Below are 22,676 nucleotides of genomic sequence, written 5' to 3' on the forward strand. Positions count from 1 at the left end.
AGTGGTTGTGACAGTCCCCGTCACCCCACAGTGGAGGGCCCTGTGTCAGTCACACCTCGTGCATACCTTTGGGAAGGCCCAGCATTGCCCTCTGACCCAGCGATGTGGGTCTGTGTTGTGTCACATTTTCCATAAGGTGTGGGATCTGGGTGTGTACATTCTTTGTCAGGATCTGTGAAACAGCTCCAGGGAAATTTGAGTGGGGCTGCCCCATAGATACGGTTGAGAAAAACATTGGCATTTTCATTCTCACTTTGCAAATAATAAAGAGGGAGAATTGGCCGGCGCAGCGGCTCACTAGGCTAATCCTCCGCCTTGTGGCCCCGGCACACCGGATTCTGTCCCGGTTGCCCCTCTTCCAGGCCAGCTCTCTGCTGTGGCCCAGGAGTACAGTGGAGGATGGCCCAAGTGCTTGGGCCCTGCACCCCATGGGAGACCAGGATAAGTACCTGGCTCCTGCCATCGGATCAGCGCGGTGTGCCTGCCACACCGTGCCGGCCGCAGCGGCCATTGGAGCTGAAGCAAAGGCAAAGGAAGACCTTTCTCTCTGTCTCTCTCTCTCACTGTCCACTCTGCCTGTCAAAAAATAAAAAAAGAGGTAGAATTGTCCGCTTATGTTTATTTTATTCCTGTACTCTGTTTCATAATTTTGGATGTAGTTTTGCACGTATATTGCTAGATGTGTAACTCCTTTATTTTTCAGTGTCTAGTAAATGCTATTTGGTAACCTGTAAATGGCAATTGTTCTTCGCTGGTATAATGTAGGTGCATAGACATCTATATCCGACGGTGTCTTTGCTTCTTTTTGTCTCCATCTGCTGTCGTGCACAGGATGCCTAACTAATCCCCATCTATGAAAACCACTGGACAGCGACTCAGTCAGTAGTCCAGCAGGGGGCAGCAGGGAAGAAGTCAACGGTTCTGAGCATCCTGCAGTGTGGACAAAACGGCCAGCAGGTGGAGCCCCAAAGCACCTTGGCTGCCCTGAGCCTGGCAGCACACATGTGCATTTCCCACTGTTGTCTGGCTGCCTCTGTCCAGGAAAGTGCACCCCCGGCTGCTTCTGTTGCAACCGGAGGAGGCACCGCTGCACCTTCAGGGAGACTTGAAGCCACGTTCACAGAGAGGAAAAGGCTCCCGATGTGACACGGGTGCTTGAAGAGGGAGGTTTCTGGGAAGCAGCACCTGAGACACCCTCGTTTTCCAGAACGTTCTCTGCTGGGGTCTTTACTTCCTCACTTAATGTCTTAGCTAAGTTTACTTTACAAAAATATCTGTCCTTGAGGAGTATAATGGATGCCGTCAGGTCAGACTAGAGTTCTTGTGGATTTAGTATTGCTTAGGGGAGACTCAGGAGGGGCAGATGTCTACACAGCAGGAGAGAAACCAGAGAATCTGTCACACCCTGCAGTGTGGTCTGGGGAGAGGCCGCTTCTGTCAGAGCCTGAGGTGGAGGGACAATGGGAGCCCCGAGTGCCTGATGCTTTTTTAAAAAAAAAAAAAAACAGGTAGAGTTACAGACAGTGAGAGAGAGAGACAGAGAGAAAAGTCTTCCTTCCATTGGTTCACTCCCCAAATGGCCACCATGGCCAGCACTGCACTGATCCAAAATCAGGAGCCAGGTGCTTCCTCCTGGTCTCCCGTGCGGGTGCAGAGCCCAAACACATGGGCCATCCTCCACTGCACTCCCGGGCCACAGCAGAGAGCTGGACTGTAAGAGGAACAACCGAGACTAGAACTCGGTGCCCATACGGGATGCTGGTGCTTCAGGCCAGGGCATTATCCCGCTGCGCACAGCGCTGGCCCAAGGGGTGTTGAATTTTATCTGCATCTATTGAATTGACCATATGGGTTTTTTTTTTTTAAAGAGCTTTTAAAAATTTATTTGAGAGGTAGAGTTACAGAGAGAGAGAGGGAAGAGGAGCAGCCGGGGTATGAACTGGTGCCCATATGGGATGCCAGCAGCACAGGTGGAGGCTTCGCCCACGATGCTACAGTGAAGGCCCCAACCACATGCTTTTTGTTCTTCATTCTATTGGTGTGATTTATGACACTTATTGATTTGTGAATGTTCAAGCACGCTTGCATTTCTAGGATAAATTCCACTGGATCATCATGTGTGATCTTTGTGATGTGGTCTTGGATTTAATTTGCTAATTTTTTTGAGAATCTGCATCTATGTTCATTGAGGGTCTCGTTTGTAGGTTTCTTTTCATGTCATATCTTTGTTTGGTTTTGGTATCAAAGTGTTACTGGGCTCATAAAAAGAGTTTGGCAGAGTTCCATGCTGTTTTGTATTTGGAATAATTAATAATTTGAAAAGTATTGGAGTTACTTGCTCTTTGAATGTTTTATAGAATCCAGCATCAAAACTATCAGGTCCTGGGCTTTTCCCGATGTAAGACTTTTGGTTACTGCCCCAATCTCATTGCTTGTTACAAGTCCATTTAGGTTCTGTATGTCTTCCTGATTTAGTCTTTTTTTTTTAAGATTTATTTTATTTATTCAAAGGAGTTACAGAGAGGTAGAGGTAGAGGTAGAGACAAGGAGAGAGAGAGAGAGAGAGAGAGAGAGAGAGAGAGAGAGAGAGAGATCTTTCATCATTGTAGAGATCTTTCACTCCTCAAATGGCTGCAATGGCGGAGCTGAGCCGACCTGAAGCCAGGAGCCAGGAGCTTCTTTTGGGTGCAGGAACCCAAGGTATTGGACAATTCTCCGCTGCTTTCCCAGGCAGATTTGCAGGAGACTGAATGGGAAATGGAGCAGCTGGGACTCAAACTGGTGCCCATATGGGATGCTGGCACTGCAGGCCAGGGCTTAACCTAATGTGTCACAGCGCCAGTCCTCCTGATTTAGTCTTAGTAGGTTATGTGTATCCAAGAGTTTATCCATTTCTTCCAGGTTTTCCAGTTTATTAGCATGCAGTTCTTCACAGTAATTTCTTGTAAGATTTTGCATTTCAGTGCTGTTGGTTGAAATATCTCCTTTTTCATCTCTAATTTTATTTGAGTTTTCTCTCTCTCTTTCTTTGTTAGTGTGGCTAGAGGTTTATCTATTTTCTTTATCTGCTCAAAATGCCAACTTTTTCCTTTGTTGATTTTTTAAAATTTCCAAATTTCCTTTATTTCTACTTTGATCCTTAATTATTTCTGACCTCCTGCTGATTTGGGGTTTGGTTTTTTCTCATTTTTCTAAGTCTTCAAGATACATCATTCGATCTTTAATTTGAGGGATTTGTCTTTTTTGATGTAAACACTTAATGCTGTAAACTTCCCTATTAATACTGCCTTTGCTGTGTCTCACAGGTTTTGATACGTTGTGTTCTCATTTTCATTTGTTTCAAGAAAGTTTTTCATTTTAATTTCTTCGATGACCCATTGATCAATCAGTAGCATGTTTAATTTCCAAGTATTTATGAGTATTCTATTGTTCTTTTTTTTTTTTTGACAGGCAGAGTGGACAGTGAGAGAGAGAAGAGAGAAAGGTCTTCCTTTGCCATTGGTTCACCCTCCAATGGCTGCCGCGGCCAGCGCGCTGCGGCAGGCGCACCGTGCTGATCCGATGGCAGGAGCCAGGTACTTATCCTGGTCTCCCATGGGGTACAAAGCCCAAGCACTTGGGCCATCCTCCACTGTACTCCCTGGCCACAGCAGAGAGCTGGCCTGGAAGAGGGGCAACTGGGACAGAATCCGGCGCCCCAACCGGGACTAGAACCCGGTGTGCCGGCGCCGCAAGGCGGAGGATTAGCCTAGTGAGCCACGGCACTGGCCTACATTGTTCTTGTTGTTGATTTCTAGTTTTATTGCTTTCTGGTCTGAGAAATTACATGATATGATTTCAGTCTTTTCACATTTGCTGAGACTTATGTGTGGCCTAACATGGGGTCCTATCCTGGAGAATGTTCCGTGTGCTGATGAGAAGAACGTGTGTTCTGTAGCTACGGGTGAAATGTCCTGGACATGTCTGCTATGTCCACTTGCTCGATAGTCGGTTTCAACTCTGATGTATCTTTATTGATTTTCTGTCTGCATGATAGTCCTTTGGTGAGAGTTGGGTGTTGAAGGCACCCACTGTGATGTATTGGAGTCTGTCTCTTCCTTGAGGTCTAGTACTATTTGCTGTATATATCTGAGTGGTCTTGTGTTGGGTATACACATACTTCTGATTGTTATGTCTTCTTGCTGAATTGTATAAAAATATAGTGTCCTTTTTATCTCTTTTACAATTTTTAATTTAAAGTCTGTGTTACCTGATATCAGAATAGCTATGCCTGCTCAGTTTGGTTTCTAGTTGCCTAGTATATCTTTTTCCAACCCCTCACTTTCAGACTGTGTGTGTCTTGGTGAAGTAAGTTCTTGTAGGCAGCCTATAGTGGGGTCTTGATTTTTTATCCATGCAGCCGATCTAAGTCTTTTGGTTGGAGAATTTAATCCATTTATATTCAAGGGAAGTATTGATAGAAAAGAACTAAGACATTTATTTTGTTGATTGGACACTGATTCTACCTGCTCTGTTACTGTATTTGTTGGTGTCCTGTGTTTTCATGTTTATTTCTAATGCAGGAAGCCCTTCAGAGTTTTTTGGAAGTCTGGTCTTGTAGTGGTGAACTCTCTCACTTTTTGCTTAACTGGAAAATGCCTTGTTTCTTTTTCACTTTTAAAGGATAGCTTTGCTGGATATAATATTCTTGGTGAACTTTTTTTTTTGAAGATTTTATTTATTTATTTATTTGAGAGTTTGAGTTACAGACAGAGGTAGAGACAGAGAGAGAGAGGTCTTCCCTCTGCTGGTTCACTCCCCAAATGGCCACAATGGCAGGAACTGCTTTTCTTCTGGGTCTCCCACGAGGGTGCAGGGGCCCAAGGACTTGGGCCATCTCCTCCTGCTTCCTCAGGTCACAGCAGAGCGCTGTATCGGAAATAGAGCAGTGGGGACTCCAAGTGTCACCTACGTGGGATGCTTGATATTATCTAATTGGTTTTTCTCTATATGGAACTTGATTCTTTTCTCTGGCTGTCTTTACAATTCTCTCTTTGTCTTTAACTTTCAACAGTTTGACTAAATTTGCCTTAGGGAGATCTTTCTTGGTTGAGTCTACTTGGTGTTCTTTGGGCTTCTTGTATCTGGATTTCAGTGTCTCTTTAAAGACACGGAACATTTTCAACTATTACGTTATTTAGCAGGTTCTCAACACCTTTCTCCTTTTCCTATCTTTCAGGATTGCCTAAAATATTTAGTCATTTAATGGTATCCCATATTTCACATAGACTTTGTTCATTCCTTTGAATTATTTTCTCTTTATTTTTGTCTGATTGCTTTATTTCAAGTTTTACCCTCGAGGTCAGAAATTCTTTCCTCTAATTGGTCTATTTTGCTGTTAGTGATCTAAGTCATATATTGTATTTCATTGATTGAAAATTTCATTTCCAAAATTTCTGTTTGGTACTTATTTATTTATTTACTTTTTATTTTTATTTGTTTGACAGGCAGAGTGGACAGTGGGAGAGAGAGACAGAGAGAAAAGTCTTCCTTTTCCATTGGTTCACCCTCTAATGGCCGCCGCGGCCAGTGTGCTGTGCTGATCCGAAGGCAGGAGCCAGGTACTTCTCCTGGTCTCCCATGGGGTGCAGGGCCCAAGCACTTGGGCCATCCTCCACTGCACTCCCAGGCAATAGCAGAGCGCTGGCCTGGAAGAGGGGCAACCGGGACAGAATCCGGCACCCCAACCAGGACTAGAACCCGGTGTGCCGTCACTGCCAGGCGGAGGATTAGCCTATTGAGGCACGGCTCCGGTTCTGTTTGGTACTTTTTAAGGCACCCTGGGTTCTAGTTCCAGTTGGGGCGCCAGATTCTGTCCTGGTTACTCCTCTTCCAGTACAGCTCTCTGCTGTGGCCAGGGAAGGCAGTAGAGGATGGCCCAAGTACTTGGGCCCAGCATCCGCATGGGAGACCAGCAAGAAATACCCAGTTCCTGGCTGCGGATTGGTGCTGTGCACCAGCTGTAGCTGATATTTGAGGGGTGAATCAACGGAATGAAGACCTTTCTCTCTCTCTCTCTCTCTCTCTCTCTCTCTCACTGTCTTATTCTGCCTGTCAAAAAAAAATTTATTTCCTTATTTGAGAGTTACAGTTAGAAAGAGAGGAAGACAGAAAAGTCTATCATCTGTTAACTCACTCCCCAAATGGCTGCCATGGCCAGAGCTGAGCCAACCCAAAGCCAGGAACCAGAAACTTCTGGTCTCCCACAGGGTGAGGGGCCCAAGCACCTAGGTCATCTTCCACAACTTTCCCAGGCCATACCAGAGAGCTGGATTGGAAGAGGAGCAGCTGGGACATGAACTGGCAGCTTTATGGGTGTTGGTACAGCAGATGGAGGCTTAGCCTGTTGGGTTCTTCTTAATGAGTTCTACATCATTAGAAATATTTTCATTCATGTCACTCATTGATTTTCTCATTTCTTTAGTCTGTCTGTCTATAATGTTCTCTTGTATCTGACTGAATTTCCTTACCATCATTATTTTGAATTCTGTATCTGTCATTCCATAGATTTCCTTCAGCTCAGGATCTAATTCTGCAGGATTATTGTGTTATTTTGGAGGCATTATGCTACCTTGCTTCTTCATGCCTCCTGTGTTCCTAGGTTGACCTCTGCACATCTTGTGTACTTGTCCCTTCCTCTTTATGGAGTAATTTTTATAGGAAATGGGTTTATGCTTTAGCTGGAATGCAGGGTATCACTTGACTTGTACCTTTGTCTTTGGTTCTAGGTGTGCCTGGGAATGTAGTCTCAGTGATTTCTTTGACTTAATCAGTGTCAGTGTATCTGCAGGTGATACAGTGGTTTCGTATGCTACAGTTTGTAGGGATGCGAGTGTGGCTTTAGATGAATATGGATTTTCTAGCATGTGTGTCTTTGGTCCACGACAAGTTTGGCATCAGTCTTCCTGGTGATGGTGATAGCTAGGGCCTTGTTCTTTGTGCTGAGGAAGACAAGGATGGGTGTTCCCTCATCCTGCTGACCTGAGTGATGCCAGGGCTTGTGACATGGATTGCCGTAGCTCTAAGACTGTGGGATGTGGATGGACCTTTCCTCCACCCTACTAGGGAGTCCAACTGGTGCTGTGGCTTAGAACACCAACAGCCCTAGTCCTAGGACCAGCGGATGTGAACTGAACATTGGTCCAGTCCTACAGTGTGAATGCAAGGGAGACAGGACATTGTGCTCTGGAGTGTATGAGTCCAGAGTGATCGATTGCAGGTAGGGTCTTCCCTAGGTCCCCCAGGGAGATTCCAGTGGCACTGAGACATTAAGAACTGATTGCTATGGTCTTTGTGTTGCAGGGTATAGTGGAGTCATTACCCAGATCTCCCAGGGTGGAGCAGATTTTTTATGGGTTGTTTTTGGTGTTATCGCCCAGAAGCTAAGGTGAATCCTCCTGGCTCACATAGAATGGTGAGCATAGCTCTGGGGCTCATGCCCCAAACTCTCCTAGCTGCAGCAAGCAGGTGGTCTGTCTTTGCCCCACATGTTGCCCTGATGCTGATGCTGGCAGGAGTGAATAGAGGTTTGTGTGACTTTTTGTTGCCGAGTATGGCTCTCTGCAGAGTCAGGGAGGGGCAGGGATCCATGTGGCTTCCCTTCTGCAAGCCTGGCGGTCGCTGAGACCACAGTCAGCTCTGTAGGCAGACGTGGGGGTCATCAGGTGACTGGAATTACCTCTCAGCTAAAGCTGTGAGGGAGGGGCCCGGGGCACTTGCTTCCTGCCTTGACGTGGCAAGATGGCCGCTCTCAAGCTGGCAGCTGGTCTGCTGTGTGGCTGCAGCAGGGTCTCCTTCTCTCCTCTTGTCCCACAGAGTCTTTCTTGTTTCTTTACTTCTTCGCCAAACATCTCTGTCAGTGAGACCCCTGGAAGTGTGGTGCCTCCTTTGTTCTTTTTGTGTCCCAGGGCAGCTGGGGACTAGCGGGTTACACCCTATACAACCATCCTGGGCCTCCCCCAACAAGACCTTCTAATCCATAATGTGATAACTCTGGAAATCTTCCCCGCCCCACGTTTGCTGTTCATGGTTAACATTTTCTCATTTTTAATTAATGTCCATTATATGTATGTGCATGTATATACATATGTGTGTATGCATTATGTGTATGTACATGTATGTGTATATTGTACATTATATATATGCCTGGGGTCAGCCTAAGGGTGGGCTTTAGATTCTCTTGCATCTTTTCTGAGTCTGAATCTTTGGGTATTTGTAGTCACTTTTTCAGTTTTTCCATACATAACTTGCAGTTGATTTTTCAGAAAGATTTACTTATTTATATGAAAGGCAGAGCAAGAGAGAGCAAGGAGGAAAGAGAGAGAAAAAGAGAGAGAGAGAGAGCGAAGAGAGAGAGAGAGAGAGAGCACTTCCATCTACTGGTTTACTTCCCAAATTGCTACAGCCATCAAGTGTGGAACGAGCCACAGCCAGGAGCCAGGAATTCCATCCTGGTCTCCCACTTGGGTGGCAGGGGTTCAAGAACTTAGGCCGTTTTCTGCTGCCTTCCCAGATACATAAGCAGGAAGCTGGACTGGAAGCAGAGTAGCTTGGACTCAAATCTGTCTCTGGAAAGTCCCCAAACATGTACATTCTGATGGCACTGCATCTTGTCCCTTTAGTCACCTGACCTCATGCCTATGTGTACTGCTCTCATGGCAATCTCAGAACACAGAATGAGGACATGTTCTCAAGGGAGAGGCCCAGCTGCAGCCTCCCCTGTTGGCACCTGAGTGTCTGAGTCCTCCATGGGTTATTGAAGGTATGAACTTTCCTTTGTGGTAAGCATCTTTGGGAAGAGTGGCCAGCTCCCCACTGAGAGCCAGTGAGCTGTTTCAGGGTGATACTCATGTATTTGGGAGTTGTAGATTTATTTGTGGCTATATTATTATACAATATGTGTGTATGTAGTTGTATATGTATACCTTTCTAGAAATTACAATAGTAATGAATTCTTTCCTCCTAGGAGTTGGAGCATTCTGTACCCAAGAATACACCTACACAGGTAAAGGATCCATTTCCTATCTGTAGGCTCTTTCAAGTGTTTTTGTAAAAGGAAAGATGTGGGTCCAGAGTGTCCCCCACAAGTGAGAGAGGCCTAAGGTATGTGGATCCTAAATGTTTCCAAGTCAGTGAGCTGGTCCTCAGCTTGTCAGGTTCACTTTCCAGCTCAAGGGAGTGTGGGCCAGACCCGGTGGTCTAATAATGCTTGGTAATACCAGTCTGGAGCTGTTCCTGGGCCCGAAGAATTCCCCTAATTCCCATCTTGCTGCCTTTCCTTCATGGCTATCCTCAGTCCAGCACCGTAGCACCTTAAGTCTGTGAGTGCTGCCTCCAGGGTAGTTTTAGGAAAGAGAGTGAGACGTTCTCAAGGGAAAGGCACAGGTACAGCTGTCACTCCTGGATCAGGTCCCCTTGGGTATTCAGAGGATGTGCTTTGTTTCTCTGGAAAGAGTGGCCAGCTCCACACTGAGAGTGAAGTCCCTGCTGTCGGGGTGGTTCAGTGACATGGCCGTGAAGATTGGTGTCAGCCAAGGGACCCCGGACTTGGCAGCAAAAGGACTCCATGGGTATTTTTGCCTCCCAGCTATCCAGAGTGGGAGAGGAGATCTCACTGTCATGAGGACAAAAAAGATTGTGTGTCAAGTTGTGTGTTTCCCTGCCTGATGTGTGTTATTTGTTTCCATGTGTATACTTTCAGTTTATAGATGCATATATTTAGGAATCATAGATTTTTCTAACTATATTACTTTTTCTGACATAGAGTGATGATAGTGATGAATCCATATTCCTAGGATGTTGAAGGTTCTCAGCTACAAGGATGTAGCAGATGGGTCCTGGAAAATTTTTCTGTAATTTTAAACAAGTGTGAGTAGTTACACAAACACACACAGAAACACACACACACATACATCTTTAGAGGTTCATTCAGTGTTTATAAACATTTACAGAGTTGTGTAGCCAAAGATTTATTGGAAGTTGGTTGTTTCCCTTTGGACATCAGACAGGGCTCATTCTCTCACCAACAAACCAAGAGATGTCTGGAAACTTGCTGCTTGAGGTGGGACAGGACGTGGGCTTTCCACGGCCTTAGGTCCTACTTTGTCCTGGGTTGTACATGTGCAATCCCCAGTCCCACTTACCTCTAGCAGTTGGCTAAACCTCTTTGCCCAAGAGAGTTGGGCCCTAAGTTAGAAACACTCCTTATATATCTTAATGGGCCAGCAGGACTGAAAGTCGCCCTCTGACCTGGTGAGCTGGATCTCTTTTATGTCATGTTGTTCAGAAGGCTGGTAAACCTGCTGTGGGCCCAGAATGCCCCTCCAAGACAAGCGGCTTACAGCATGTAGGTTCCGTGTGTTTCCCAGAAAGCTAGTGTGGTGGCCCTCCAGCTAGCCTGGTCCACATCTCTAGGACAAGTTCATTTTGGCCGAGTCTGGCTCCCAGAGTGTGTAATCTTCAGGGATGGTGGCCAGAGCTGACTCTGGGGAGTGTGCAGATCCACATTCTGGTGGCACCATGGCATAGCTGACCCTGCAGCCAGGTGTCATCTTCCTGGTACCTGCCTATCCTGCCTAAAAGGAAACCTCAAAACCCAGAGGAAGGGCCAGCATTATGGCACAGCGGGTTCAGCCACCACCTACGATGCCAGCATCCCATATGGGAGTCAAGCTGTGTCTTATCTGCTCTGCTTGCTATCCAACCCTCTGCTAATGCACCTGGGAAAGAAATAGAAGGTGGTCCAATTCCTTGGGTCCCTGCACCCATGTGGGAGACCCAGATGGAGTTCCAGACTCCTGGCTTTGGTCTGGCCTAGCCCTGGCTTTTGTGGCCATTTGGGGAGTGAACCAGCAGATGGAAGATCTTCACCCTCTATCTCTCTCTACATATCACCCTGCTTTTCAAATACATAAAGATAACTCAGATTGAGTGGGAGTTCTCAGAGGAGAGGCCCAACTCCATCTACCCCAGTCTGTAGTCCAGGCTCTGAGACCCTGGGTTGTACAAAATGTTCTTTTCCTTCTGGGTAAAATCTCAGGCAAGGATGGCCAGCTCCCCATAGAGAGGGAAGTCACTGTGGTCAGGGTTGTGCATGGGCACACCCCTGGGGAGTATCAGTGATCACACCCTGAAACTGGTGTGAAGGGTCTTCTTGGGTGGTTATGAGCCCAATGCAGAGCAACAGGGAAGGGAGAGCCCAGTGCCCCCTAACCGCAGAGGTTGTGTGTTTCTTCTTGTGTTGTATGTGATTTATTTGTGTATGTACATTTTCTTGCATAGAAATTCTTGTATTTGGAAATCATTGGTGGACTTCTGTCCCTGGGCATTTATTTCTGAGACAGACAGACACTACCCTGTAACTGTGTGGGTGAGCATTTCTAGGACCTGACACCATCAAGTTACTAGAGAACATTGGAGAAACCCTTCAAGATATTGGCACAGGCAAAGAGTTTCTGGAAAAGACCCGGGAGGCACAAGCAGTCAAAGCCAAAATTAACTATTGGGATTGCATCAAATTGAGAAGTTTCTGTACTGCAAAAGAAACAGTCAGGAGAGTGAAGAGACAACAGACAGAATGGGAAAAAATATTTGCAAACTATGCAACAGATAAAGGGTTAATAACCAGAATCTACAAAGAGATCAAGAAACTCCACAAAAACAAAACCAACAACCCACTTAAGAGATGGGCCAAGGACCTCAATAGACATTTTTCAAAAGAGGAAATGCAAATGGCCAACAGGCACATGAAAAAATGTTCAAGGTCATTAGTAATCAGGGAAATGCAAATCAAAACCACAATGAGGTTTCACCTCACCCCAGTTAGAATGGCTCACATACAGAAATCTACCAACAACAGATGCTGGCGAGGATGTGGGGAAAAAGGGACACTAACCCACTGTTGGTGGGAATGCAAACTGGTCAAGCCACTATGGAAATCAGTCTGGAGATTCCTCAGAAACCTGAAGATAACCCTACCGTTTGACCCAGCCATCCCACTCCTTGGAATTTACCCAAAGGAGTTTAAATTGACAAATAAAAAAGCGGTCTGCACCCTAATGTTTATTGCAGCGCAATTCACAATAGCCAAGACCTGGAACCAACCTAAATGCCCATCAACGGTAGACTGGATAAAGAAATTATGGGATATGTATTCTTTAGAATACTATACCGCAGTAAGAAACAATGAAATCCAGTCATTTGCAACAAAATGGAGGAATCTGGAACACATCATGCTGAGTGAAATAAGCCAGTCCCAAAGGGACAAATACCATATGTTCTCCCTGATCGGTGACGACTGACTGAACACCAAAAAGGAAACCTCCTGAAGTGAAATGGACACTATGAGAAATGGTGACTTGATCAGCATAGCCCTGGCTGTTAATGAACAACTTAATACATTATCCCTCTTAGTATTTTTTTTTGTCTGTTCTACTTAATATGACTGGTTTAATTCTGTAATTATCACACAGTTATTCTTAAGTGTTGAAAATTAACTGAAATGTGATCCCTGTTAAACATAAGAGTGGGAATAAGAGAGGGAAGAGATGTATAATTTGGGACATGCTCAAGCTGACTTGCCCCAAATGGTAGAGTTAGAAACATACCAGGGGATTCCAATTCAATCCCATCAAGGTGGCATGTACCAATGCCATCTCACTAGTCCAAGTGATCAATTTCAGTTCACAATTGATCATAATGAAAGCACTAAGAGTCAAAGGGAGCACATAAACAAGTCTAGTATCTGCTAACACTAACCGATAGAATAAATAAAGGGGAGAGTGATCCAACATGGGAAGTGAGATACTCAGCAGACTCATAGAATGGCAGATGTCCTAAATAGCACTCTGGCCTCAGAATCAGCCCTAAAGGCATTCGGATCTGGCTGAAAAGCCCATGAGAGTATTTCAGGCATGGAAAGCCAAGACACTCTGGCAAAAAGATCTCTGTGAGTGAGATCCCAGTGGAAAGAACAGGTCTTCAAAGAAGGAGGTACCTTTCTCTGAAGGGAGGAGAGAACCTCCACTTTGACTATGACCTTGTCTAAACAAGATAAGAGTCGGAGAACTCAAGGGGCTTCCATAGCCTTGGAAACTCATGACTGGTGCATAGGGAGATTACTGATGCCATAAACAGGAGTGTCAATTTGTAAAGTCAACAACAGGAGTCACTGTGCACTTACTCCTCATGTAGGATCTCTGTCCTTAATGTACTGTACATTGAGGCTTAATGCTATAACGAGTACTCAAACAGTATATTTCACTTTGTGTGTCTATGGGGGTGCAAACCGTTGAAATCTTTACTTAATGTATACTAAACTGATCTTCTGTACAAAAAAAAAGAAATTATCAATTCCCAACTTGACTCCCACTGGGATTAAACATGACAATAGGTCTGATCTGATTTCATGAACATTTAGAAAAAATCATCTATTATTTTTCACTTTATGTTTCTGTGTGGGAACAAACTGTTGAAATCCTTACTTAATGTATACTAAGCTGATCTGTATATTAAGATAATCGAAAATGAATCTTGATGTGAATGGAAGGGGAGAGGGAGTGGGAAAGGGGAGGGTTGTGGGTGGGAGGGACGGTATGGGGGGGAAACCATTGTAATCCATAAGTTGTAATTTGGAAATTTATATTCATTAATAAAAGTTAAAAAAAGAGAGAGAGACAGAAAGATGGGCTAGAACTGTAACTTCGCTGTTTGGATCAATACTTTAAAATAAAAAATACAGGAGAAAAAAAAAGATACTCAAGAAGAGAAAGGATAAGTCAGGAATTTTGGGCCATCCAAGCTGACCTTAGGTGATAAATGCTTTGACGTCCAGGTGGTCATGAGAGGTCCTGGGTGAGATGGACCTCATGGTCCCTTCCAGAGGAGGAGCAGACACGAGACAACACAACCACTAGGAAGTCATTGCTGCAGCACAGATTGAAAAGACCACGCCTGGCAGTGACTTTCAGTGGAGACCACATCTTTCCGGTTCCTTTCCAGAGAGTGCTGGTGAGGGCACTCACCAGGTGACAGCTCCCGGACCCTTTGAACTTCTACCTTTGCTAAGCTTGTTTTCCTACACTGTGCTTTATTAGACAAAACCATATGAAACCAACTGGTGCTCGGTAATGATTTAATATCAGAGCTCGCAGAGGACTGGTGAGGAGGGCCGTGGCTGCTGTTGTGTCTCCTCCTGTGTGGTTCAAGCTTCCGATGGTGTGGGAAGCTCCAGCTCCTCTGGGTCCAAGGACTCCACACTGCAGACTTCCGAGCAGCTGAAGATGTCTGCAAGAAAGACACAGGAGCAGGGGTCAGTGGGGGGACAGGGATGCAGCAGGGGTGTGGGAAGTGGGGTGGGTGTACAGCACTCACAGGGCTCCTGATCTCAGGATCTCCCGAACTCAGCAGTAGTCAGGGTCCTGGTCACTGAGGCCCATTTGCTAGGGCGAATTCCCCCAGGCATTCATGGGACAGCCTTCAGGGAGGGGACCCCTTAAACTGTGAACTTGATGCACAGGAAAGGGCAAGTCTCTCGGGCCCTGGGATTTCTCTCTCTCTCTCTCTCTCTCTCTCTCTCTCTCTCTCTCTCTCATTTACTAAATATAAATTTCCGAAGTACAACTTTTGGATTGTAGCGGCTTTTTCCCCCATAAACTCCCTCCCACCACAACCATCCTATCTCCCACTCCCTCTCCCATCCCATTCACATCAAGATTCATTTTCAATTATCTTTATATACAGAAGATCAGTTTAGTATACACTAAGTAAAAATTTCAACATTTTGCACCCACACAGAAACACAAAGTATAGAGCACTTGTTTGAGTAACAGTTATACCGTTAATTCACATAGTACAACACATTAAGGACAGAGATCCGACATGAGGAGCAAGTGCACAGTGACACCTGTTGTTGGTTTAACAATTGACACTCTTATTTATGATGTCAGTAATCACCCGAGGTTCTTGTCCTGAGCTGCCAATGCTATGGAAGCCTCTTTATTTATTTATTTATTTATTTATTTATTTTGACAGGTAGAGTTAGAGTCAGAGAGAAAGGTCTTCCTTCCATTGGTTAACCCCCCAAATGGGTGCTATGGCCAATGTGCTGCGGCCGGCTTGTTGCGCCAATCCTAAGCCAGGAGCCAACTTCCTCCTGGTCTCCCATGCAGGTGCAGGGCCCAAGCACTTGGGCAATCCTCCGCTGCCCTCCCAGGCCACAGCAGAGAGCTGGACTGAAAGAGGAGCAACTGGGACAGAATCCAGTGCCCCAACCGGGACTAGAACCTGGGGTTCCAGCGCCACAGGCAGAGGACTAGCCTAGTGAGCCACGGCGCTGGCCTGGGAGCCTCTTGAGTTCGCCAACTCCCATCTTGTTTAGACAAGGCCATAGTCAAAGTGGAAGTTCTCTCCTCCCTTCAGAGAAAGGTACCTCTTTCTTTGATGGCCTGTTCTTTCTGCTGGGATCTCACTCACATAGATCTTTCATTTAGGTCATTTGTTTTTTCCCTGAGTGTCTTGGCTTTCCATGCCTAAAATACTCTCATGGGCTCTTCAGCCAGATCCGAATGCCTTTAGGGCTGAACTGAGGCCAAAGTGCTGTTTAAAACATCTGCCATTCTGTGAGTCTGCTGTGTATCCCGCTTCTCATGTTGGATCGTTCTCTCCCTTTTTTATTCTATCAGTTAGTATTAGCAGACACTAGTCTTGTTTATGTGTCCCTTTGACTCTTAGGCCTATCAGTAGGATCAACTGTGAACTGAAATTGATCAGTTTTACTAGTGAGATGCATTGGTACATGCCACCTTGATGGGAATGAATTGGAATCCCCTGGTATGTTTCTAGCTCTACCATTAGGGGTAAGTCCGATTGTGCATGTGCCAAACTGTACATCTCCTCCCTCTCTTTCTCCCACTCTTAGATTTAATGGGGATCACTTTTCAGTTAAATTTCAACACTTTAGAATAATTGTGTGTTAATTAAGGAGTTCAATCAATGGTACTAAATAGAACAAAAAAACATATTAAAAGGAATAAAGTAGTAAGTTGTTCCTCGACAATCAGGACAAGGGCTGATCAAGTCACTGTTTCTCATAGTGTCCATTTCACTTCAACAGGTTTCCTTTTAGATGCTCAGTTAGTTGTCACCAATCAGGGAGAACGTATGATATTTGTCCCTTTGGGACTGGCTTATTTCACTCAGCTTGATGTTTGCCAGATTCCTCCATTTTGTTGCAAATGACCAGATTTCATTTTTTTTTACTGCTGTATAGTATTCTATAGAGTACATGTCCCATAATTTATTTATCCAGTCTACTGTTGATGGGCATTTAGGTCGATTCCATGTCTTAGCTATTGTGAATTGAGCTGCAATAAACATTGAGGTGCAGACAGCTCTTTTGTTTGCCAATTTAATATCCTTTGGGTAAATTCCAAGGAGAGGATTGGCTGGATTGTATGGTAGGGTTATATTCAGGTTTCTGAGGAATCTCCACACTGGCTTCCATAGAGGCTTTACCAGTTTGCATTCACAGCAACAGCGGGCTAGTGTCCCTTTTTCCCCACTTATTCAGCAGCATCTATTTTTGGTAGATTTGTGTAAGTAAGACATTCTAACCTGGTCCTGGGATTAAAAAGCCAAGGCCTACTCCCCTGGGTCTGATGACACAGGGTGGGGCCGTGATCCTGCCGAGTCTGACCTCACCATCAGGATCCAGGATCCAGCCTGTGACCCACATGTTAACTACAGACAACTTCCCCAGCTCTTCGGTTTCCTTCCCTAATCCTGCAGAACTTCTTTCTATCCTCCCTGTAGATCTGATCTCAAGCATGTAATTGGAAACAGTTATTTTGTGGCATTAAAACCATATCATGATTCCTTTAGTACCTTTCAGCATGGAACTGGGATGGAAGCCACTTCTTCTGAAAGGGTCATAAAACCAGTGTGTGTGTGTAATTGAAGTGTAAAATCAGAGCACAGATGAGAAGAACAGAGGGACTTGTGGCCCTGCTCCTGTGTCTCTCCAAAGTGATCTTTGCTTTGAATTGATGTCAAGTGTTTCTGTTAGAACTTGACAGCTATACAGATGATTTTATATCCCCCCCAATAAAACAGTTTAAACATATTTTAAAAAGCCTCGGTCATCACCCTCTAAGAAAAGGGGCTGAGGGCCCCCCGAGGATTGGGGAAATCCCAGCAGCCCCTTGTTCTGCACTGGCCTCTAAGTGGTGTCAGGATGGGCCTCGTACCCACAAGGCTGCAAAGGTGGATCTGTGGCCTCTTCTGGTGTGAAAAGGAGCCCAGAGGTGCCTCCCTCTGTCCATCCTCACCTCATTGTCTCGAGGTGGAGGAGCTCAGGGACAACACCAGTGTCCCACCACAGCTGGTGAGGCTCCCTGTTGGCATCCATGTCGGGCAGGCAGGAAAGTGCCCTCTAGAGGGAGGTGTTGAGTGGCTCTGGTGGCTCTTCCAGAAACACCACCACCCGTGGCCACACTGAAGCCATTCACATGCCAGTCGTACCAGCACCCCCAGCCTTCCCTTCAGATGAAAACAGCTCTGGGGGCTCAGCCTGGGAGCCCTAGGAGGATGTGTCCCTGGAACCACCTCAGGGCGCATCCTTCACTCACCTGTGTGGATTCTGAATAGCCATTCCTCTCCACTCTCCAGGTCAGGCTCGACGGCAGCCTCTCCACCTCTGGGCTCCAGTTTGTTGGCTTCCCTGAGGTGTCACAAAGAATGTGAAGCAATGGAGTCCATGTGCCCTTACTTCCCTGACCCCCGTCTACCTGCTCCAAACTCACATTTCCTGATCTTCATCGAGGTCCTCCATGTCCTGAAGACTTTGGGGATAGTTCACATCCAGGGAACATGTGGACAGCTGGAAGGAGACAAATATGTTTCCTGAACCAGGCATTAAGGAAAAGCCCTCTCCTGGGGGACATGGAGGCCAGAGTCAGACTTCCCTGGAGTCCTCTCTCCCAATGAGATTGGTGCCCAACTTTGCCTGTCCCACCCCAGCGCCCTATGTGGGCAGTCGTGTTCCTCAGCACCGTTTCATAGTGCAGTGTGGGGGTGAGGAGTGAGGGCAGGGCTGATGAAGGGAGAGGGGAGGGCTGTAGAGAGACTGGATCAGCATCCACAGTGCAAGGACATCCACTGCCTGGATGCCACCAGGTCCTTCAGGATGCGAATCATCCACTGTGGTGAGGAGGGAATGTGGGAGAAGCAGGGCCAGGGGCTTGTGAGCAAGAAAGCAAGAGAATCAGAAAAGAGATGAAAGAAGAAATCACTTACTCCCAGATCGCTGCTCCCGAGGGAATGTTCGGATGCAGCCACATAGCCTTCCATGTGCACCAGAGCAGGGGTGTTGTGGTTGCAGGGAGAAGGAAAGGGGAGAGTTAGACTTGAGGTGAGGACTCGGATCCCTGCTGCTGGTTGGATGATGTAGGCCAACCTTGGACCCCATGTCTGTATCCCTATCCCAGGGCCTAGATGGCTTCACCTCTGTATAAGTGAGAGGATCTCTGAACTTTGCCTTCTTCTTCCTGCCTCAGATTCCCATCACTGTGCCTAAGAAGTGTCACCTTGTTCCTCCATAGGTAGCCACTGGGCTTCATCCTCACTGTTATAGTCGGGAACGCTCTGTAAGACCCAATCTTGAGAGACACAAACACAGACAGTAAGTATTCACAGAGCGTCTTGCCCGTTCCTCCACTGGATTGCTCAGCATGACCCTGCCCCTTCTTGTGCTCTCAGCCCCTTCCTGGGCTCTGTGGACCTGACCTTCAGGCAGACATTGACCACAGCTTCAAACCTTCCAGGGAGGGAGAGGAGCTGACGGCACCACCTCTCAACATCTCACTTTCCCTAGTGCACTGAAATACGGTGCCTCCAGCCTGCATCTGAAACCCCTCACTCTTTTATATACATATTCCTATAACCATGCAGCAATACCTCTGTGATTGTTTTTTTATAGAGAACTGATAGTGGCTTCAGAGGAACATAACTAGGGTAATACACACAAACTGCCAGACGTGTGCACTCTGAACTGAACTGTAATACATGGGAATCCACAGAGATAAAGCCCACCCCCATGCACAAGCCAGTATCTTCCAGGGACCCCAGAAAATGATCATTACCCTTTATGAGGAAGTTAATTTCCCACCACCACACTCCTAGTCCTCTTTCATAGCAGGAATTGGGCATCAGGTGGCCTTCCACACTAAAGGCCCCAAGATAGTCCCATCTGTGCTGTCATCTGGACTATTCGTACTACAGGGAGTACGTGATTCCCGAATACATACCACTTGCTGTTCGTATTGAGATCACCTGTAATTAGAAAATGGCACCATGAGGGTCTGAGCACTCTGTGTCCCTTTGCACCTGTCTTTAATGCTCTTGGTGACACTGGGAAACCCCGTGTGAGAGAGTGGTCCTATGGAGGGAACCCAAAGACGTGAGCAGAGCGATCACACTCAGGCCAGGAGGCATGAGCTCTTCATGGGGGACGTGTCTCTCCAGTCCACTGTGGTTGGAAGTCACAATATTCCTTTCAAAAGCGGAGAAGTGCTGCAGAGAAAAGCTTGCTGTGGTCCAGTCCTGACAGTCATTTTGTCCCTGTGTCCCACGTCAGCTCTCTGTTGATATAAACTCTCCCTCTCAGTGGCCCTCACCGTGCACAGGGTGTATCATGGACCCTATCCATGGTCAGATTTTTCTTCTCTTCATCTGGTTGAGAAAGGAAGAAGCCAAGGAAGGAACATTTCTGTTTTAGAGGAAGGCAGGGGCCCTTACCTCAGTGTACTCTGGAGTTTCTTTATCCTCCGTGTCACCAGGAAGCTCCTCCCATGCATCCTCCAGGGGCACTAGACGGACATATGGTGACTGTCAGTACACTGGTGCTTCAGGGAGCATTGGTGGACATGGGCATGGGGTGAGGGTTAAGGCCGAGGAGAAGAACGTGAAAGACCTGAGAAGCAGAGCTTTAAGCTTTCTAGCTCAAGGCAGCTTCATTCATGGGAACTATTTGGGGCCAATACCACCACGGTTGCTGTATTTCCGTAAGAATCCTGGGACGACTCCTGCATGCTTAGAAGCCAAATAAACTGCTACTGTCGTCTTTATGTTTCCCAAGGTCACTACTACTCAGGGATCAATATCTGTTTATTGTATTTGAATATGTCATCTCTCCTATGAGCTTCTGAACTTAATTAAAAGCACCCGTTATGGGGAGAAAGACTCAGTTGTAGGCAAAGCAACATGTTCATTTATTGCCAATCCCTAGGTACCACACAAGTAAATGAAGAAGATGTAAAAATGTTGAAATTCCACCATTTAAAAATGAGCACAAGGCATTATGGTAAAACTTTTCTCCTGATCTTATTGTTTTTATTGCCATTATAAATGGTATCTTTATGGATTATAGCATAAGGATTCATTGTATGCAGACAGTGTGTGATGATCAAATCATGTTGACCTTTCCAGCTCCCTAAATATATTTTAAACTGTTTTTATTAGTATTAAATACTTTTCACATATGTTGGGAGTATGTTTCATATCCAGCTAAGCCATGGAATTGTGACCTAACCATCAGACACATGTGGGGTGAGGGTTGAATGAACTCATTTACATAAAGTGTGGAGGGTGATCAGGTTCTTTTTGTTTTTGTTTTTTGAGAATTGAACCTTGAGCTGTGCATTTGGGAACACTTTTTCTGTGGGAAGTCTGTACACATATACGCATCCAAGCACTTTCAAAGACATACACGCTCACTCATAAAAACTCACCATACTGGGGCACAGAAACCCCCACCATCTAAATGACATAGCTATTTCCAGGGCCTGCCTTAGATGCCTGTAGCTATGTGATAGTCTTTCTGGTTTTGTTTTACCACACCCTCAATCTTTTTAATCCACCAGGAAGCTGGAATCAGGTTGGCTCTCCAGAAGAGAACCGGCAGGAAGGTCCCAGTGTCTCCTCCCTTCAGTTGTTCCTCAGCACCGGAGGCATTCTAGAATACGTACAGTGTCCACTGGATCCTGAGTCCACCTGCAGTCAGAGAAAGGAAGTCACTGTGAGGTCAGATACTGTTTGCACAGGTCTCTTCTCCTGGTGCTGACCTTGGGAAACTTGATGGGATCAGTGCATGAGGCAAATGCCCCAAATAAAGCACAGAGGATACTTGTGTGAAATACGTGAGCTTTTCACAGCCCATTTTACATGTTCATTTTGGTTGGCAAATGCAACATTCATTTGTGAAAATGAAAACCTGGGGGTTGGCCTTGTGGCACACTGGGTTAGGCTGCCCCCTGTGAGGCAAGCATCCCATATCAGAGCACCAAATCAAGTCCAGGCTGCCCTGCTGCTGCCAGTTCCCTGCTCATGTACCTGGGAAGGCAGTGGAGGATGTCCCAAGTATTTGAGTCCCTTCCAACCAGTGGGAGACCCCCAGATGGAGTTACTGACTCCTGGCTTCCACATGGCCAGGCCCAGCCATTATAGCCATTTGGGAAGGTAACCAGAGGATTTAAGATCTTTGTCTGTCTGTCTCCCTGTTATTCTGCCTTTCAAATAAAGAATAAATGTTTTAAATCAGTAAAATATTTAAACTATGCAGAACTGCTCCTGTGGAAAACGCCCAGCACCACATCACTTGTAATTGATGCTGTGATTTCAGGAGACCCTCTTGAGTCATGTCTCACTTTATAACAGACATGCCCTGGGCTTCCCCCACAAATAAACTGTGGAAGTCATCTTCAGTATAGGCGTTCAGATTTTCGTATCTGAGAAAAACGTTGCCTGGGCCTGATGTTGTGACACAGTGAACGGAACTGCTGCCTGCAGTGCCAGCAGTCCATCCTGCAGTGCCAGTTTGCATCCTGGTTGCTCAGCTTCCAATACAATGCCATGCTGTTGTGCCTGGGGAGGCATGGAGAATGTCCCCTGTCACTCATGTGGGAGATCTGGATAGCGCACTGGACTCCTGGCTTTGGCCTGGACCAACTCTGGCCTTTGAAGGCATCTGGGGAGTAAACTACTAGATGGAAGATCTTTTGCCTTGTTCCCCTATCTCTCTAACTCCAATAAGTAAGTAAATAAGACTAGTGATTGTATACCAGGAACATTTCTTTCTGTGACCAAAAACCCCAGTCATACCTTGCCAAGAGATGTGACCTCCTCCTCTGCTCTGTCTCTCGGAATCGCTTCCACCAGGTCCTCAGGAGCAGCTAGGAGAACCACAGGGTAACTGTCAGGTGTTGTGGATGAGTTCGGTAGGGAGACTTGCTTGCTGTGGACATGGGCCTAGGCTGTGTGTGAGTGGTTGGTGAGCAGTGAACAATGTCAGGAGTTCTGTGCTGCACTCAGTAACAGAGCAAGAAAAAGACAAGCCAGCCCTGCACCCACAAGGAGCAGGAAGGCCACCTGATGTGGGCTTGGAACTGCACATGTGCCACTGCTGGGCCATCCTCCCTGGTGGATGACAAAGCCCAAGAAGAGGAGCAGGAAAGAAATGAGAAGGGGAGTTTTGGCTTTCTTCCTACCAGCAACCAAATCATTACGGAACAGTCAATTTAGAAATAGGCGAATGCCATAGTGCACTGATTCCTTGATGATGCCTCATCATTGCTCCTGCCCAAAAT

The 22,676-nt window shown here is 46.2% G+C and overlaps 1 protein-coding gene across 16 annotated transcripts in view; it reads left to right on the forward strand.

Annotated features, from left to right (window-relative positions):
- Positions 1-22,676, forward strand: part of LOC103347106 (uncharacterized) — a 619,502-nt gene that overhangs the window by 9,142 nt on the left and 587,684 nt on the right. For 14 of the 16 annotated variants that reach the window (XR_011383700.1, XR_011383690.1, XR_011383692.1 and 11 more), the window contains exons 4-6: positions 9,005-9,043; positions 18,636-18,715; positions 20,955-21,114. The gene's annotated coding sequence lies outside the window, so the exon portion shown is untranslated. Of the gene's footprint in view, positions 1-5,845; positions 8,801-9,004; positions 9,044-18,635; positions 18,716-20,954; positions 21,115-22,676 lie in introns of those variants that run through there. The other 2 variants (XM_070061488.1, XM_070061484.1) reach the window with 2 other exon arrangements.

The sequence above is a fragment of the Oryctolagus cuniculus genome, chromosome 17 (genome assembly GCF_964237555.1).
Source record: "Oryctolagus cuniculus chromosome 17, mOryCun1.1, whole genome shotgun sequence".
Taxonomy (NCBI): Eukaryota; Metazoa; Chordata; class Mammalia; order Lagomorpha; family Leporidae; genus Oryctolagus; species Oryctolagus cuniculus.